A 20,786-nucleotide genomic window follows, 5' to 3' on the forward strand; every position below is an offset into this window, starting at 1 on the left:
TGTCTGTCCATCCTCCTGCAATATCCATAAGTCTTCTCATCTGCCTTTTCTAGCCATCCATCCACAATATCCATCCATCCAGCTCTCCATCCAGCCTTTTGCAATATCCTTCCATCTGTTGCCTTTTCTTTTATTTAAGTGAATTTTGTAGTGCGGTATTACACCATCATAGGTTTGGCTCTAGTGGCTACAGTTTCAAACTCACAGAGTGAAAGTCACCTCTGCTACTTGCTTCAGATTTACTTGCTTCAGAGTCTCTAGGAACACATAAGGACAAAGGGTTGTGACCACAGGTACATTTCACACATAAAAGGCCCAGTCTGTTTTACAAGTTTTATTAAAGTTACAGTTAAAGTTATGATTAACCAAGCACATAGAAATTATATAAAGACCTGTTCACATGTTACAAATATTGTTATAGTCACATCATTTAGTGATATTTTAAAGGTCTAATTGCTGCCTTGCCAAATGATCATCACTAGAGGGGTGGTTCCTGCTGGTGTTTCCAATAGGAAGCTCAATTTTCCTAATCTGGGCATCCTCTTTTTATAATGTGGTTACAACTATGCCTCATTAGCTTTTATGCACATTGCGCACCCTGCAGTTAAGGCACATGTTAGAAAAATGTCACTACTGGGGATCTTGTAAGGAAAAAATTACTCTTATTGTTCATTTTTCGCAGCACCAGTACATCTTTCCCCGTAATCTTATGGCACAAGGTCATTCTTTGGTAACTTACGTCAAGCATTTCTTAAGCCTGTGGCCTAGTGGGGCTAAGCCGCTATCTTACAGGCCTCAGCCTGTAGGCCTTGCATTTGAATCCACCTTACTTAGACACCTAAATCCTAATTATCGCTTCTAACTACTGACCAATCTTATATTTCTGTAATCCTACAATTTAACTCTAATCAGCATAGAAAGATTATGTATGGCATAACATGTTGTTTAATCATAACATCACACAATAAATGAGCAATAAACTAAAATCATTGGCTACATATCTGTCCATCCATCTGCAATACCCATCTATCTCTCCAGTCACGCTAGAGATAGACACTCCCCTCTAAGGCTTCAGCTTGTGCAGAGTGTTCTTGATCCAGCACACATATTTGGAGAGCCTGGTAAACACACTGGGAGTTGACCAGTCACCAGTGCCATGGGAGACTATGCCCTGGGCCTTCCCATCACAGACTAGGGGGCCCCCGGAGTCGCCCTGAAATGCAAACTCCAAGTGTAGGGTTACCGATGTCCAAGAAAAGGGTGGGCTGCATTCTCTATTCACGGTCCTGAAATCCACCTCTGTACCCCACTTCCTGGGGGTTCAAAGTCAAGTCACTCCCAGGACCTGCCCAGGGCTCACACCCCATGATCCAGAGACCCAACCAATCCCTGTCCCTGAATTCTAGGCTCTGTCCAATTCTGGTGCCTGATTTCTAGCATCCATCCCCTGCCCTTGATTTCTAGGATCTCCTGCTGATTTCTCAGATCCACCCCTGGGTTCTTGATTCAGCAATTCCTCTCTCTGATCCTCCCAGGATCTGTCTGATTTCCAAACCTGATTTCTGGGATCTGTCCCTCACTACTAAGATCCATCCCTGATTTCCAGCATGTGGCTGATTCTTGTCCCTGATTTCTAGAACCTGTTGAACATCCAGATGATTTCTGTCCTCGATTTCTGGGATCTAGCCAGTTCCTGTCCCAAATTTGTAGCATTCATTCCTCATTTGAAAGAACTGCTTGGTTCTTGTCCCTGATTCCTAGCCTCCATTCCTGATTCCTAGGATCTAGCCAATTCTGATTCCTGGTTCCCAGGATCTGCCTGGCTCACCATGGATCCTGACTCTCCCCATTCTGCCGAGCCCTGTCAGTCTCCTGTTCTTGCAGCACCTTGCAGCGCCACGTGCCCCTGTCCCACACTCACCAGAAATGGTGCCTTCCTCTGCTGGGGGTCCCCCACGCACAGCATCCTGGATGGGACATAGTGCAGAATGGGCTGAGATAGACACATGCTCTTGCTCATAACTGTCAGTTCTACCTCCTGCAGGGTCGGGGAAGGCTGGGCGTTTGTTTTGATACTGGTCTGTCCCCAGCCAGCCACGCTGCACACTGCCCCCTTCTTCACCTTCTTCTGGGACAGGGGGATGGTGCCCACAGTCTGGGTCAGCTCAGCCTTGTCCCTCAGCTGTAATGCGGAGGCAGGGGGAGAGAGAGAAGGGAAATCAAACTCCTCTTGGGAGATGCATCCTGTCCTGGGGGGGTGGGGCTAGATGGGACCAGGTGGGACATCCCCATGAGAACTGAGAAAATCTTTGATGCCATGTGCCTACTAGGGGCTTGGTGATGGGATAGAGTGATACCTACAGCAGCGTGAAGTCACCGGTGGAAGGATGACGTGAACGCAGTGCTACATGCCGCAGTGTGGGGGTCAGTGGGAGAGGGAGGATGGAATGAAAGTGGTACCTGCAGTAGTGTGAATTCATTGAGGCTGGGGTGGTATTACATCCCATTGTGACGTTGCACTCCATATGCTTTATAAAAATGTGCTTATGAATATGACATAACTGCTGTATGCTAAATACCCCTTGTATGATATCATTGGAAAGTTTATAATCCACTGAGTGTGTTCTTCCTATTTGTTTGCATGTATTATTTCTATGTCTGGAGTTAGGATAATAAGATATAAACTTGTATTACTGATGAAAACATATTAAGTAGAAGCCATTAAGGGTGCTTCAGAAACAATGAGTTGTGAATGGCCCTGATTACCTGCAAGCCTTCCTATGTACCGGTGGGTCAACCCAGGAAGAATGGAGACTGGGTTCTTAGAGCGACCTGTGACCCTCTCACCTGATACTGAATTCCATCTTGAATGTGGTACTTTTCCAGAGGAGGGGTAGGATTTCAAACAAAGGTTTCCCACCTTAGGAAAGTTCTATATAAAGTCGGGAAGCAAACAATAGGTGTCTTCAGCTGGCTTAAGAGGTGGCCTCCTCACCCCACAGAGATACCTACAAGCACCTGGAAACAAAAGGACTGTAACCACAGCGGTGGGTGAGAAGAGGCTGGACCCAGGTCAGAGAAGGCATTTGACTTGAGAAGGATTTTACCTGAAGTAACATCTAGGGTGAGAAGTTATCATTTGTAACTGATTTCTTAGTGTATTCAGCTTAGCCTTGCATGTTTTGTTTTATTTTGTTCTGTGATTTACTTTGTTCTGTCTGTTATTGCTAAAAACCACTTAAATCCTACTTTTTATATTTAATATAAAAATCACTTTTGTTTATTAATAAACCCAGTAATTGTTACCTGAGGAGTGGGGGGTGAACAGTTGTGCATACCTCTCTTTTGATGATATAGAGGGCGAACATTTAATGACTTTACCCTGTATAAACTTTATACAGATTAAAACAGATTTATCTGGGGTTTGGATCCCATTGGGAGCTAGGTATCTGAGTGCTGGAGACAGGTAACCTGCTGAGCTGTTTTCAGTTAAGGTCTGCAGCTTTGGGCATGTGGCCTGGACTCTGTGTCTGGGTTGCAGCAGGCTAGAATGTCTGGCTCAACCAGGCAGGGTTCTGGAGGCCCAGGCTGGCAGGAAAAACAGGCTCAGAGGTAGTTTCAGCACATCAGGTGATAGTCCCAAGGGGATCTCTGTGACTGAGCCCATCACACCCATATTCTTCATAGTCATGTTAGGATATGAGTATGGCACAATTGTGATATATTTTGTGCAAAATAAAGCATGTGAAATATCATTGGAAAGCTTATGATTTCCTGAGCATGATTATCATATTTATATGCATGTATCATTTTTGTATCTGAAGTTAGGAATATTGTCTACGCACCTATTACAAATGGGTTTACACCTGGGGAACACCCACTAGACAGAATGCAATCAATCTAGATTGCTGGCTGTTACGGGCCGTTAGGAAGAACAGTAGGTCTTAGAAGATGCCAATCTCTTACCAAGGAGCCTTCCTAGGCAAGCCTTCCTGGGAATACTGCAAACAGCCTTTATGTTATGTCTGCAGATTTATGTGATCAAGCCACCTGGTACTGGACTTCATGATAATATTAGTATTTTTCCACCGACCTGGAGAGGGAATCACACTGGAAGACAAATAATTCCTGCCATATGTAAAACCTATTTAAGGCAAGGGAGTGACATAATCATGGCTTGTTCTTCATGGAATCCCAGCCCAGGATGACTGCTGTAAACATCTAACAAACAAAGACTGAATGAGGGCCAAAGGACTGAGCTCAGGCTGGAAGTGCTGGCTAGCCTGTAAATGAAATATCGGAAGTTTTAATCTGCAGACAAATGCAACTGGCCTTCGAGAATCTCTGCAATCTGCCTAAAACAACATTTGGGGTGGGACTTTGCTACTTGTAAGCAGTGTAGTATATTAAGCTTAGATTGCATATTTGTCTTATTTGCTGGGTAATCTACTTTGGTCTGTTTGCTATCCCCTATAATCATTTACAATCTTTTGTAGTTAATAAACGTGTTTTGTTTTGTCTAAAACCCAGTGTGTATGTGGAAATTATGTCTTGGGGCAGAAAGCCGTGCATGTCCCTCTCCACATTGAGGGAGGGAGTAAATTTCATGAGATTATGCTGTATAGTTCTCTGTGCAGCACAAGATGGTACAATTTTAGGTTTAGTCTCTAGATGGGGTGTTCACTTGAGTACTGGGCAGTTCTTTAGCTGAGCCTTCCCATGCAGAGCTGATCACAACTTCGTTGTGAAGCTGCAGCTGGATGTGTCTCTACCTGTATACATGCTGGAGGGGATTTGAGAGCCTGTCACACCATTACAGTGTAAAGGGAGCCCAGGTTTAGGGTCAGGCAGACTCAGTGGTACCCCAGTTCCAAGTGGCACCCCAGGGGGAATCCATCACAGTGGGATGATTGGATGGGGTGATACCTGCAGCAGTGTGAGGTCACTGGGGGTAGGGGGGTGAGATGAGGGCAGTACCTGCAGCAGCATGATGTCATTTTCAAATGTCTCATCATTGAATTCCGGGTGGGGGATTCGGCGATGTACCCAGATCGTCTGCTTCCCCTGTTCATCTATTTCAAAGTTGTGGGCCCCCAGCAGCACGGAGATGTTGCTGTGAAATACAAGGGGATGCAGGTGCTGCAGATAGGCCAGCACTGTGGATTCAGGCAGGGGTCATTAACCTCATTAAAGTGGGTGTGTGTAGATCATGCTAGCACTCCAGGGCCTTTCCCCTGTTGGGTGGGGAGTAACTTTGACCTGGCCCAAGGTTAGGAGAATGGCTGACTCCAGGACAAGGGATCTTGCATTTCTTACCCAAGGTTGCAGTTACAATGAGCTGCCGTCACCACCACGTCCTCCCGGATCAGGAACCCTCCACACATGTTTCCTCCTTTCCTTCTCTCTCTATTTTCACAAAGGCCATGTAGGGTCTGGAGTGAGGCCGGGCTTCCTGTCCTCCAATGATCTCCCCTGACAGAGGTGTCAAGAGAAGGAGTTAATTCAGGTCCCCGATCCAGCCAGCTGGTGTATCCCTCCACTAACCGGGATCAGGGCCTCCATTGTCCTAGGCTCTGAACTGACCCAGTCCGAGACCAGAGTTTGGTAGAATTGGAAAATGAACCAAGGAGTCCTGGCTCCTACCCCTCCTTCCCCCACTCTAACCATACAGGCTTCACAGACCTGCATTTCCTGTCTAGGAGCTGGCTGTTCACATCAGCCGCTTATTGAATTTCTGTGTGCTGCCTCCCTCTCAGGGGATTTATTATGGTAGCATCAACCCCCTCCTCTCCCTCTGCCCCTTTAGGTCCCTGCCCACCTGCCCCCAGACACTATGCCTCCCCAGCTGGGTCCTGGGCACACACTGATGCCCCCAGGTCCCAAGGCTTGGGGGCACCTCAGCTTTGTTCTGGGCACACACACACATTGATAACTTCCCCAAGGCTCCACAGACCTGAGATTCCCCAGCTGGGTCCTGGGCCCACACTGATGCTCCCAGGCCCCAAGGCTCGGGAGCACCTCAGCTTTCTTCTGGGCACATACACACCGATAACCATCCCCAGACCCTTCTGCCCTGAGGCTCCCTAGTTGGGTCCTGGGCAAACACTGATAGGCCCTGGAGCCCCACAGCACTCAAGCTGGGTGTTGAGGACACAGCAATGGCCCTGGTGGAAGCGTCTGACTCTGGGGAGGAGCCCGGGTTTGCAGACAGCTCCAGTAGTGCCAGGCTCTACTTCCTGTGAGGCCAGAGGGGCCTATTCCCTCCTGTACTCACCAGCCTGAGACCCAGGGGGCAGGGGAAAGACCATGAGAAACAGGAGCAGTAGCTGCATCGTCAGAGGGAGGCTGGGGAAGGCGATGGTGTGTCTGTCTCTGGGTGTCACGTATAGGACTGGTGATGCTTGGCTCAGGGTAAACCACAGCCCCTGGATTCTGCCGGGGAGGAGTTCACACATAGGGTAAGGCAGTCACCAGCCACCCTGCAGAGCTAGCAGAAAGCAAACCTTTGGGGCTGCACACATCTGGGGCCCTAGAGCCTCTGGGGATGTGCATATATGGGGAATTGCACACCCTGGGGCTTTGTACATCTGAAGCTCTGTACTTGTGGAGAATGTGCAGCTCTGGGGCCCAGCACCCTTGGGGGGCTGAGCTCATGTGGGTCCCTGTACCCCATGAGGCTGTGCACATGTGGCTTCCTGTACCCCTGGACTGTGCACATCTGGGCCCCCTTAGCCCCAGGGCTATTCACATCTGGGTCCCTGCAACCCTGGAGGCTGTGCACTTGTGGGGCCTGCACCCCCTGAGGTTATGTACTTCTTGGGCCCTGCACCTCTGGGCTTGTGCATATGTGGGGTGCTATAGTCCAGGGGCCATGCATATTTGGGGCTCTGAACCCCCTGGGGGCTACGCACACTGGGGCCACTATGCCCCCCCAAATCACCAGCCTGAGCCCTGGGGAGCAGGAGTATGAGCAGCATTGTCAGGGCACAGCTGGGGAGGGGGCATCTGCCTGACCGACAGGTTACAGGTCTAGCTTGGCACTGGGAATGCAAGGCAGAAAACCTCAGGGCCATGCTCTCCAGGATGTGGGTGAGGGCTCTCCCATCTCAGCCCTTGGACCCCCCTACCATATGAGCTAGGGGGTGACGGTGGAAAAGGGGAGTTGCCATCTGAGACCTCTCAGCCCTTGAGTCCATTGTGTTGGGGCTATGGGCATTGCAGGGCTGTGCCCACCTTGGGCAGTGCCCTGCACCCTGCTGAGCAGGGGCAGGTGGCTCAGCTGCTAAGAGGAAGGTCCCAGTTGAGGCCTGTGTTGTGGTCAACTCAGCCTCATCTTAGCATCTCTCTGCAACAGGAAGGCTCCAGTGTCTGGCTGGGACCTTCACCAATTGCAGGCTCACAGACTCGCTTGCCTGCTGTCTTGCAAAGCAACACCACTCATCTCTCTCCTTGTGTCCCGGTGAAGGAGCTGGAAGAAGGTTCCTCTGTGGCTAGTCCCCTCCAGAGTCTGGAGCAGTGTGCACATATGGGGCAGAGCTGACCCCTGATGCAACTTGCATTGACACCCCCCAAGCCCGGTCTGTGCACATACCTGTTGGGGCATGTGGCTAGGGCTGAGACATCCACTAAACCGGCTTTGTTGGCCTCTTCCTCCAGGTGTCTGGGCTGGATCAGAGATGCGGGTGGAGGGGGACACCTCAGTGTGATGTTTCCACCCGTCAGGTGGTCCTTGGCCATCTTTGTTCCTGGGCAGCGGGCAGGGAGATCAGGCCCAACTGGGTCACGTCCCTCACAGCTGAGACCCTGAAGCCCTGCCCAGCTCGGGGCTGCTCGTTCTGGGGCCAGGCACAGCTGGGGACACACTTAGATGGGACCCCCTGGTGCCCCTGGCACCTGTGCACTTCTGGGTACTGAGCACATCTGGAGTGAATCTGCGGGAGGTGGTTCAGTAGCTAACAACAGAGTTTTAACTCTCACTCTGGCTTGGTGCTACTGTGGTGGGAGTCATGATTTGATCAACTCTCAGCTCAGCTTCTGGTAGGAACCGGCCCTTTGATCCTTCTCAACCCTCCCACTGCCCCGCAGTGTGGGTGTTAGCCAGAGGGAGGGATATGGGCCAGGGAGACTAGATCCCCCCATCTGTGAGAGCACCACTTCCCACAGACACCCAGATTGAGGACCAGACCCAAAACAATTAATCAGAGCCAGCCAGTTTTGTCCGGGAGAGTTGGTGCTCTGAGAGGGAAAAGGTTCAATGTCCCATCCCCATGCTCCTGGGCCAGCCAGTCCCCACCCTGGGGCTTTATTGAAACCGGTGGCCCTTAGAAAGGAAAGGTCCCATGTCCATCCCTCACCCACCCTCACACAAAGGGTTGCTGTGTAGGGTGAGGCTGGATCCCATAAGAAGCTGCTCCCATTGCACTGGGTGAGGGGCTGAGTGGACTCCAGTATGTACCTGCTCCTGGCCTTACGTTCTAGGAGGCCCATTGCATGTTCAGTGCTTCTGAAAATCTGCCCATATCCCTGCATTGGGAGATGCTGGGAGCTGAGCTTCCATGGGATTGAGCCCCAGCACTTGGCAGGATGGACTGGGGATTGTCAAATGGGTTGCAGGGTGTTAGGGGCCGAACATACACTGCTTCACTCCTGCAGGTGGCTTTGCACATGCCAGCCTGGCTGTGTGTGATAGTGGTGGCCAATTCTAAAAGCCCTGGAAGGAATTAAACACCGACAAAGGCTGAATGTCACTAGACTCCATTGATTCTGGCGGACAGAAGATGGAGTGAAATTAACAGGGAAACATGGCAGAGGTGAAGGCACAAACAGACCTGAGATACTACAGCCATGGTTAACACTGTCAGGGGATGGATGAAGAGGGTGTGTGGGGAGGGAGGGAGGGAGGGAGACTTCCATATGTGTAGGGAGAGAGGGAGAGACGGATGGATTGATAGAAGGTTGTGGTTGGGGAGGGAGGGATGCATAGAGTGAAGGGGTGGATGGACCTAGAGGGTGTTATCAGAAGAGAGATCCTGAGACATGAGGCCTGCTTTAAGGATCCTGGTGTAAGACCTAAGGCCTGAATTTAAGTCAGGCCCTTCTGAATTAAAATAAAGTTAGCAAGAGTTGGGCTATGACCAAAAGTCAGGCCCTGTTATTAAGCAGAGACCTGTTTTCAGGTTCATTATCTGATACACGAACTTGTCAAGACCAGGGCTGGCACTCCTAGGCACTAATTATTCACGCAAACATATTCCAGAAGGATGGTGCCAGAACATCCTAATACAAGGTAAATACCTCCAATACATGTTAAACACACTCCCTGAAGGTGATACAGGAACACACTGACCCCTCCTAAAGATAAGGTCAGGATGACAGGGTGAAGAATAGAGATGTTTTGAGAAAACCAACAGGTAAAGTGTGGTAACTAACCATATCAGAGGGACAATACGTAAATTGTTTGTATTGATTTATAAAAGGGGGGTCACAGAGCGGGTGTCTTTGTCCGGCTGAGGGGGGAGCAGAAAGTCCCTCACTGAGCTGAGTCCCTTGTCTTGGGTATATATGTATTCAGTGTACCTGTAGCACATATATAGCATTAATACTGTGCTCTGTTAGCAAGAAACCTGGCCAAGTGCCTCCCCCACTGAACCGAGTCTGTGGTTTTCTTGGGCAGTTTGATAGAAGTCTGCTGTACTGGCTACCTGGCCAGAGCTGGTGCAGCACACACAGAGAACATACACACAGAGAACACACACGCAGCCAACAACTGACAACACTGGTGACCCTGACTGCTGACCTGGTAAGCAGGTGAACTCTCCTCTGTAGGAATCACGATATAACACGGCAGAAAGCTATGAACTTGGGAACTCCCTTCTCCCATCCTTGAAAATCCCCACAGAGTTATATGAACGCGCTGGGATGTCAGCATAGGACGTCCATATGAATTTTGAAAAGATAGTGGGGAAGAAACATAGAATGGAATCAATAGGGCTAAAGCAGAGACTGCAGCCTTGGAAAAAAATATGGATAAGTTCTGCCTGGAGGGAGATCTCACAGCAGGCTCGACTGGTTGTTGTTCATTTCTCTGGATCACCAGTAGCTCTCTGTCCAACTTTCCTCTGCAATATCCATCTGTCTGTCTTCCTATCTGCCACATCCATCTGATCTTCTTCAATATCTATTCATCATCGATCCAGCCGTCTTCTGCATTATCCACCCATCCATCGATCTGCAATATTCATCTGTCCATCTTCTTGCAATATCCATCCTTCCCTCTACTCATCCATCAATCTATCCTTCTGGAAGTCGGCATCTATGCATTGACTTAGTTTGTTGTAGTTCAGGTCTTCATTCTCTCCTAAGGGATTGAGCTGTTTGAGGCATCATGGGAATCACATGACTCAGTACATTGTGGGAGAGGTAGTCCAGGCAGGGGCTACAGAAGGGAAAATAGAGGCCTGAACTACAGTTCCCAGAAGGCAATGTTGACCTTGCTTGAAATGTAGCATTTTGGGTGAGCTCAACCAACCAAAACCCTAGAATCATAGAAATGTAGGGCTGGAAGTGAGCTGGAGAAGTCGTCTAGTCTAATCCTCTCCTCTGGGGCTGTACCAAATAAACTTAGACCATCCCTGACAGGTGTTTGTCCAACCCGGTCTTAAAAACCTCCAGTGATGGAGATTCCACAACCTCCCCCTAGTTAATCTGTTCCAGAGCTTCACTATTCATAGAGTTAGAAAGTTTTTCAAATATACAACCCAAATCTCCCTTGCTGCAGATTAAGCCCATTACATCTTCAATGGATATGGAGAACATTTGCTCACTGTCCTCTTTAGAACAGACCTTAACATATCTGAAGATGGTTATCATATCACTTATTCATTAGCCTAAACATGCCCAATTCTTTCAGCGTTTCCTTCTAGGTCAGCTGTTCTAAACCTCTGATCATTTATTTGTTCTTGTTTCTCTCCTCTGTACTCTCTCCGGTATGTTCACATGGAAGGAAACTTTTCAATCTGTTCACATCTCAGCATGTTTCATTTTTATTTAAAAATTAAACATTTTTACATTTCTGAATCAAATCTGTTTTTGGAATTTCCATTCTGCCAAAAATGTTGAAATCTCAACTTTTCTTTGAAGATAAAGATAGAAATATTGCCATTTCCTGTGGGACGGGAATGCTGACTCTCCCTCAGGTCCAATGTCATCCTGGCCCTATGGACATCAACAGCAAAGCTCCCATCCACATGTATGGGGCTAGGATTTCACCCAAGCTCCCGTCTGTTAGGTAGCTTCAGAGTTGAGTTCACCAGCTGAACCTCTAGTGAGGGTGAGGAGTAGAGAGAGTCAGAACATGTGGTGGGGATGTGGGGAGGGAGGGAGGTTTTTTCATCAACATTTTCCCTGGAAAACTTTGTTGAAAAATCAAAGTCCAACAATTTCTAATCATGGTGCATCCTGGGAGTTGTATTTCAGGTGCCTCATGCCATTATGGGAACACAGGCCTGGAAGACTCTTACTGGGTCATAGAGTCCAGTTCCCGCTATTCCAGGCATCTCCAATGTATCATCCCATCCATAGACTTATCAAGCTTTGTCTGAATCCTTGTTAGGTGGTTCGCCCCCAGCATCTGCCATTGGAGGTTGTTCCATAACCTCCCCCCTCTGATGGTTAGAAACCTTCTCCTCACCTCCAGCCTCCATTGATCCCTGCCACTTTTATCCCCATTTGATTTGTCCTTTATCTTCAGAAGCTTGTCTCCCTCCCTCGTGCAATCTGGTCCCCTCTCAGGTTGAGTTTTAGGCTAATCTAGCCCAGGTATTTTATTCCTCTCTCATCAGACCAGCTCTCCATCCCCCTGATTGTCCCACCAGCTCTTTTCAACACCTGCTCCAGCCGAGTTCCCTCTTTCTGGGACAAGGCTGTGAACCAGATTCCAGCTGAGCAATGCCCAGAACCTTCTCCTCTGGCATTAAACTCTCCCTCTCTCTACTGGGAACACCTTGGCTTCTCCATCCCAAGACCACATTGACCTTTTTCCTGGCTGTGGCCCTAAGTCATCCTGCGATTGACCAACACACTCACGTCTCCCTCCCCCTCATTCGCTTCCAGCTCATGAGCCCTCAGCTCAGAGCAGCAATTCCTGTTATTTGTCAACTATGTTCACGAGCCCATGTTAAATTTACATAAGAACATAAGAACGGCCATACTGGGTCAGACCAAAGGTCCAGCTAGCTCAATACACTGTCTTCCAACAGTGGCCAATGCCAGGTGCCCCAGAGGGAATGAACAGAACAGGGAATCATCAAGTGATCCATCCCCTGTCGCCCATTCCCAGCTTCTGGTAAACAGAGGTTAGGGACACTATCCCTGCCCATCCTGGCTAACAGCCACTGATAGACCTGTCCTCCATGAATTTATCTAGTTCTTTCTTGAACCCCGCTACAGTCTTGGCCCTCACAACATCATCTAGCAAAGAGTTCCACAGGTTGACTATGTGCTACATGAAAAAATACTTTCTTTTGTTTGTTCTAAACCTGCTGCCTATTAATTTCATTTGGTGGCTCCTTATTCTTGTGTTACGAGAAGGAGTAAATAACATTTCCTTATTTACTTTCTCCACACCAATCATGATTTTATAGACTTCTATCATATCCCCCCTTAGCTGTCTCTTTTCCAAGCTGAAAAGTCCCAGTCTTTTCAATCTCTCCTCATAAGAAAGCTATTCCATATGCCTAATCATTTTTGTTGCTCTTTTCTGAACCTTTTCCAGGTCAAATATATCTTTTATGAGATGGGGCGACCATATCTGCACACAGTATTCAAGATATGGGTGTACCATGAATTTATAGAGAGGCAATATGATATTTTCTGTCTCATTATCTATCCCTTTCTCAATGATTCCCGACAATCTATTCACTTTTTTGACTGTCGCTGCACATTAAGTGGATGTTTTCAGAGAACTATCCACAATGACTCCAAGATCTTTCTTGAGTGGTAACAACTAATTTAGACCCCATCATTTTATATGTATACTTGGGATTGTGCTTTCCAATGTGCATTACTTTGCATTTATCAACACTGAATTTTGTCTATCATTTTCTTGCCCTATCACTGAGTTTTGAGAGATCCTTTTGTACTCCTTGCAGTCTGCGCATGGGACTTAACTCTCCTGAGTAGTTTTGTATCTGCAAATTTTGCCACCTCACTGTTTACCTCTTTTTCCAGATCAGTTGTGAGTATGTTAAATAGGACTGGGTCCAGTACAGACCCCTGGGGGACACCACTATTTACCTCTCTCCATTCTGAAAACTGACCATTTATTCCTACTGTGACATTGCACTCCATATGTTTTATGGAAATATGTTTATGAGTGTGAATATGATGTAACTGGAATATGTTTTATGCAAAACGTCTCTTGTAAGGTATCATAACAAAGGTTATAACCTACTGAATACAGTCCTCCTCTTTGTATGCATGTATTATTCTTGAATCTGAAGCTACAAATATGAAGTATAACTCTGAGGTCCTACTGTAATGATGCAAAGTGGGAGTCATTATGGGTGGTTTAGAATCTCGATGGCTTCCATTGATTAGGACAATTGGTTGTAAATTGTTTATTTACTTGCAAGCCTTCTGTGTACATGTGGGCCAACCCAGGAAGAATGGCGACTAGGGGTAAGTGATTAATACCTGGGGGAGCAAACAGCTGTGCATATCTCTTTCTCAGTGTTACAGAAGGTGGACAATTTATGAATTTACCCTTTATAAGTTTTATACAGAGTAAAATGGATTTATTTGGGGTTTTGATCCCATTGGGAGCTGGGTGTCTGGGTGCTGGAGACAGGTAACCTGCTGAGCTGTTTTCAATTAAGGTCTGCAGCTTTGGGGACGTGGCCCAGACCCTGGGTCTGTGTTGCAGCAGGCTAGTGTGTCCGGCTCAACAAGACAGGGTTCTGGAAGTCCCAGGCTGCCATGGAAAACAGAGGGTCATAGGGTAATTTGAGCACATCAGAAGAGAGTCCCAAAGGGTTCTCTGTGACTGAACCTGTCACATCTTTCATGCCTTTCAACCAGTTACCAATCCATGAGAGCACCTTCCCTCTTATCCCATGACTTTTTACTTTATTTAAAAGCCTTTGGTGAGGGATCTTGTCAAGGGCTTTCTGAAAATCTAAATGCACTATATCATCTGGATCCCCTTGTCCACATGCTTGTTGACCCCCTCAAAGAATAATAGTAGATTGGTGAGGCATGATTTCCCTTTACAAAAAACATGTTCCTTCTTCCCCAACAAATTATTTTTGTCTATGTATCTGGCAATTTTGTTCTTTACTATAGTTTCAACTAGTTTGCCGAGTACTGAAGTCAGGCTTACCAGTCTGTAATTGCAAGGGTCACCTCTGGAACCCTATTTTAAAATCGGCATCATATTAGCTATCCTCCAGTCATTTGGTACTGAAACTGATTTAAATGCTAGGTTACAGACAACAGATAGTAGTCCTGCAATTTCACATTTGAATTCCTTCAGAACTCTTGGGTGAATCACATCTGGTCCTGGTAACTTATTGCTGTTTAATTTATCAATTTGTTCCAGACCTCTTCTAATGATACCCCAATCTGGGACAGTTCCTCAGATTTGTCACCTAAAAAGAATGGCTCAGATGTGGGAATCTCCCTCACATCCTCAGCTGTGAAGACCAATGCAAATAATTCATTTAGTTTCTCCACAATGGCCTTATCATATTTGAATGCTTCTTTAGCACCTTTATCATCCAGTGGTCCCACTGGTTGTTTAGGAGGCTTCCTGATTCTGATGTACTTAAAAAAAATTGCTATTACTTTTTGAGTCTTTGGATAGCTGTTCTTCAAATTATTTTTTGGCCTTCCTAATTATATTTTTACATTTCATTTGCCACAGTTTATTTTCCTTTGTATTTTCCTCATTAGGATTTAATTTCCACTTTTTAAAGGATGTCTTTTCCCCCTCTCACTGCTTCTTTTACTTTTTTGTTTAGCCACGGTGGCTCTTTTTTGTTCTCTCACTGTGTTTTTTAATTTGAGGTATGCATTTAAGTCGAGCTATATGGTGTCTTTAAATAGTTTCCGTACAGCTCGCAGGGATTTTACTTTTGGTGCTGTACCTTTTAATTTCTGTTTTGCTATCCTCCTCATTTTTGCGTAGTTCCCCTTTCTGAAAGTAAATGCTACAGCGTTGGGGTAGTGTGGTGTTTTTCCCACCCCAGAGATGTCGAATTTTATTATATTTTATTATAATATGGTCACTATTACCAAGCGGTCCAGCTATATTCACCTCTTGGACCTGATCCTGAGCTCCATTTGGGACTAAATCAAGAATTGCCTCTCCTCTGGTGGGTTACAGGACTCGCTGTGCAAGAAGCAGTAATTTAAAGTGTCAAGAAACTTTAACTCTGCTTCCCCTCCTGAGCTGACATGTACCCAGCCAATATGGAGATAGTTGAAATCCCACATTAGTACTGAGTTTTTTATTTGAAGGGCCTGTCTAATCTCCCTGAGCATTTCACAGTCACTATCACCATCCTGGTCATATGGTCTGTAGTATATCCCTACTGCTATATTCTTCTTATTAGAGCATGGAATTACTATCCATAGAGATTCTATGGTACAGTTTGGTTCATTTAGGATTTTTACTTCATTTGATTCTACACTTTCTTTCACATATTTAGATTCTTTATCAGAAGCTGGGAATGGGTGACAGGGCTGGATTGCTTGGTGATTACCTGTTCTGTTCATTCCCTCTGGAGCATCTGGCACTGTCCATGGTTGGAAGACAAAATACTGCGTGCAGACTGGAAACATTTCAGAGAATGCTATCATGGAGGTCCTGGACTTCAATCTCTTACCGTGCAGCCTAAATTTTCCAGGACCTCTCTCCTATCCTTCCCTGTGTTATTGGTACCTACACGTACCATGACCACCAGCTCCTCCCCAGCACTACGCATGAGCCTATCTAGATATCTCTAGAGAGCCACAATCTTTGCACCATGCAGGCAAGTCTCCACCTAGTTCTCTCAGTCATTGCAAACCCAGCTATCTATGTTTCTAACGATCGAATCACCCATTGCTATTATCTGTCTCTTCCTAAATAACTGGCGTTTCCTCCCCTGGAGAGGTATCCTCAGTACAATAGTGTACCACAACATCATCTGGAAGGAGGGTCCCAACTGTGGGATCATTTCCCTCTGCTCCTTTTAGATGTTCTCCATCCCTGAGGCTTTCATCCTACTCAATAGCACAGAGACTGTCAGACTGGGGATGGGACCGTTGTACTGTGTCCCAGAAAATCTCCTCTGTGTACCTCTGTCTTTCCCTTAGCTCCTCCATCTCAGCCACCCTGGTCTCCAAAGCCCGTATTCAGTCTCTGAGGGCCAGGAGCTCCTTGCACCAAATGCACACATACGCCACCTGTCCATAGGCAGATAATCATACATGCTGTATTGGGTGCACTAAACTGAATAGCCTCCCACTCTGTTGCTGGACTGCTGCCTGCATTCTCTTTTTACTCCTGAAGCTGGTTCCTTTGCTGATGTTTTGTTTTTATCAGATGTTTTTTAGTTGAAGTTTAAAGAATGTTAAGTGTTTCTAGCCCCTCCTCAGACTTCTCCTGTAAACTCCCTCACAAAAATTCCCTGTTAGCTGTTCCTGTTCACTAGCTCCTCTGGTCACTTAGGAGCAAGCTTTTTTCAGCTCTGATATTCCTGAGTAGCCCCAGCCCTGGTTAAATGTTGATGGGTGCTAAAGGGCTTAGGGATCACAGCCTCATTAAGAGGGTCTCAGCTCTCAGCCTTGCCTAGCAGGTCGCTAGGCTCAGCACACACACAGTCAGCACATGGTCCCCCAAACATCGTAATGCTGGTACCACCCTTTGCACAGGCCATCTGAAACCACCTCCTGCTCTGCCTCCAGCAGCCTGTTGTTGGTGGTGTTCACTCCTGTCTGACCCCGTCCATCCACACTGCACTCGGAGCCTGGGCTGACATAGTGATCAGCCTCCAGCAGGGGGATGAGCCTCACCCACTCTATCAGCTCTGTGCTGTGTGACAGCTGCCATGGACGAGAGAGAGAGAGAATGGGCCTGGATCAGCACAGGGATCAGAGCTGGTGTGGGGCAGCACCACTCAGTTGGAGCCTGGATGTCTGTACAGGGAATGAGTCACTGGGGGCTGAGCGATTGGATGGGAATGGTACCTTTAGCAGTGTGAGGTCACAGGGGGCGCGGTGATGGAGTAGGGGTAGTACATAACAGTGTGAGGTCACTGGGGAGGGGTGATGGGATGAGGGAAAGTGTCTTTAGCAGTGTGAGGTTACTGGGGGTGGGATGATGAGATGGGGCGGTGCCTGCAGCAGTGTGAGGTCATTGGGGTGGGGGTGGTATCTGAAGCAGTATGATGTTACTGGAGGTGGGGTGATGCGATGAGGCAGTGCCCTGGCAGTGTGAAGTCAGTGGGGGTGGTACCTTCAGCGGCATGATGTCATTGTGAAAGTTCTCATTATTGAAGTCAGGGTGCTGGACCCAGCGATGGGCCTAGATCCGTTTCCAGTTCTGTCTCGGCTTCATGAAGTCTTGAACTCACAGGTGAGAAAGATGTTGCTCAAAAAGTCAAGGGGATGGTAGGGTGGAGCTGTCACAGCCCTGCTCCTAACCTGTGCAGATTTCTATCTAAAGTTATGCGACTGAATAACACAGAGACCATTTATGCACCTACGTATTGATTGTCTTTCTCCTTTTCCTTTTCCGTTTAGCTAAAGATACACCAAAAGACTGACCAAAGGACTTTTCTCCTATATAGGGTGACCCATTGTCCAGTTCTTGTGTCCATGGTTCCGGAAAAATGTTGATAAATTGTAGAGGGGTCAGAGAAGAGCCACAAGAATGATCAAATACTGGAAAACCTACAGGTTAAATTGGTTTCAAATCCAGAGGGACTATAAAGTTTGTTTTTCTTTCTAAATGATTGTTTCATGACATGAGTTTTTAACAGGGACAGTAACTAACCATTGGAACAATTTACCAAAGGTCATGGTGGATTCTCCATTAACACCAATTTTTAGTGAAGATTGGATTTTTCAAAAAATCTGCTGCAGATAAAAAGGAATTATCTGGGTGACCAGTTTTTTTTCAGATTTTATGGTTCAGTCCCTGAGCAAACAACATAGTGATTCACTCAGCCCCAATCCTAGCGTTAGCCCTCTGGGGCTAGGAAATCAACCAGTCGCCCTACTCACCAATGTGACATGGGGAAAAAGCTGTGGAGAGCAGCAGCTGCAGCATCCTTGGTTCAAATCCAGGGACTGGGTTTGGTGGATGTGTCTCATCCCTGGGGCTTGTATACAGCAAGCAGCAGGGAGGGGACCCTGGGAAGACTTGACCTGGTACATGCAGGGTCATGTGTCTGGCTAGCAAGAAATTACCCAGCAGCGATCTGTCAGGGGTGGAGATTTCCCAAGAGGAAATCTCGAGCCACATCCCCGTCTGCATCAGGGGAGGTTTCCTTCCCGCACTGGTGCCTTCCCTGTCCCTGTCTGGGGACGTGGCCAGCTCTGAGGCCTCTCATCTAAAGATGGCAGAATCCCCTTATGTCTGTTCTACCCCCAGATGCCTGGATCCCCAGATGTTCAGGCCAGCAGATTCTATTCTACCATCCCATCTGTCTTCCAGAGTGACCCTGGCTGGAGAACCTTGCCCAGCTCCACCGTACTGAACTCCGTCATGTGTCTAGTGAATGCCTTTTCCAGCAAGGCAGCCACGCTGGGTCTGACACCAGCCAGAGATGGAGAAACCCCTCTGCTGGTTCCCTGGTGAATCCCCCTCCCTGTCCCACACTGGGGCCTCCTTTCCCATTGGATTTGGTCAGGCTTGAGATTTCCCTGTTGGATCTTGCTCTGTCTTTTCCTGCTGGATTCAAAAGCCCCCCAGAGCCCAGCTTTGTTTCTCCATGAAGGTCCTTGTGCTCTGAGCACCAGGCACTTCCCCAGTGACTTGTGGAGAAGCCAAACAGAGTGAGCACTTTCAATCTCTCCCTGCCAGACACTTTCTCCAGCCCTAGGAATGGGTAAGAGTGGGTGCCCTAGAGTTCAAGGTTATGCCTGAGCCCTACAAATAGGTAAGGGTGGTTGCCTAAATTAAGAAGGTTAAGCCTTGTGCCTTATGAACTGGGTAAAGCTGGATGCCCCTAGAGTGTCTGAGTAACAGAATTTTGTGCGGGTAACAGAACAACCTGTTCCCTCAAGAGAAACTGTAGGGCCAGGTCTTAAATTATGCTCAGCCCCCAAAGGTCAGCCAGGGTCTCAGCAGCAGTGCAAGTCCAGAGTCTATTTATTCATCCATCCCCATACTGTCTATTTATTCATCCATCCCCATACTCTCTCTCTCCATAAAGCTCTATATCTATCTAGCTATCTGGCTGAAGAGATCTCTGATCCATTAGTGGTTATCTTTGAGAACTCATGGAAGTGGGAAGGATCCCAGAGGACTGGAAAAGGGCAAATATAGTACTTCTCTATAAAAAAGCTCAGATGCCTGAAGGAGAGGACCATCCTCTTTGCTGTTTGTGTTCCTTCTGTCTCCAGGTGGGTGTACAGAGTGGAAGAGTGTCATAAACAGACAGTTAAGGGGTAATGCCTCTTTTATCTGGAAAGGGTTAAGAAGTTCACCTAGCCTAGCTAACACCTGACCAGAGGAACCAATGGGGGGTGTGCAAGGCACCTCCTCAGTCTCCCCAGTCTCTGCTACTTTCAGCCCTGGTGAGACAGGCTCAGGTAATGCGGTCCCCCTTGGGACACAAGGGAAATTTGCTCCCTGTATCTCCACTAGTCCTGGTTAATGAATTCTTACCCCCCACCCCTTGTGGGAGAAAGTACAGCCTCTCCTCCTGGAGGTTCTCGCTGTTTTTCTGCTCCTGCCTTCCTGGCAGCAGAGCTTCTTCTCTCTCTACTCTCCTCCTCTTCCTTCCACAGGGAAGGGTTTAAAAAGGTCTCAGGCAGCCCCAAGTTGGAATCAGCTGGTCCCAATTAACCTCAGGTAGCTCCCCCCTCAGCTGATTCTAATTTACTACCTTGGTAACCTTTCCCAGCTGAACCTGATTGACCTGTGGTTGCCTCTCAGTTGATAAGGAGGAGGGCCTTTTAACCTTCTGTTACTGATTCCTACCCCTCCCTTGCAGCTATCTGTCCTGAGTTTATTACAGGGGACAAGAGTTTTTCAAGGGGAAGGATAGAAGTTTTTCCTTTGTGTCATTCATTAAGTTCTGTGTCGGAGTGAAAAGATCCAGGGTATGAGTATTGGAGAAGGAATGAATTAGCTGATGTTTGTTTCCTTTTGTGACTTCTTTTTAAAATAGAGGGGAATCAAATTGGGTTTTCTTTTGTGTACTTTAAGTTTATGCCCAGAGAGAAATCCTCTGTGTTTTGAATCTGTCTGTGAGAATAGCTTACATGCTAATTTCCCAGAGGTTTTCCTTTGACCTTTTTTTCTTTAATTAAAAGTTTTTTCTTTAAAACCTGATTGATTTTTCCTTGTTTTAAGATCCAAGAGGATTGGATCTGGACAGGAATTGTTTTGGGAAAGGGAAGTTAAACTCAAATCCTGCCAGGAAAGGGGGAGATGATTAATTTCTCCTTGTTTTAAGATCCAAGGGTTTGGATCGGTGTTCACCAGGGAATTGGTGGAGGAGTCTCTCAAGGCTACCCAGGGAAGGGTTACAATACTTGGGAGGGAGATAGTCTGCAGGGAAGACAGAGTTCCC

At 47.2% G+C, this 20,786-nt stretch overlaps 2 pseudogenes; both read right to left on the reverse strand.

Moving 5' to 3' along the window:
- Nucleotides 1–354: 354 nt before the first annotated feature.
- LOC127031573 (mast cell protease 3-like) lies at nt 355–6,369 on the reverse strand (annotated as a pseudogene).
- A 10,494-nt stretch (nt 6,370–16,863) lies between these two features.
- LOC127031768 (duodenase-1-like) lies at nt 16,864–18,753 on the reverse strand (annotated as a pseudogene).
- Nucleotides 18,754–20,786: the final 2,033 nt, after the last annotated feature.

This window comes from Gopherus flavomarginatus, chromosome 11 (assembly GCF_025201925.1).
Source record: "Gopherus flavomarginatus isolate rGopFla2 chromosome 11, rGopFla2.mat.asm, whole genome shotgun sequence".
NCBI classification, from domain to species: domain Eukaryota; kingdom Metazoa; phylum Chordata; order Testudines; family Testudinidae; genus Gopherus; species Gopherus flavomarginatus.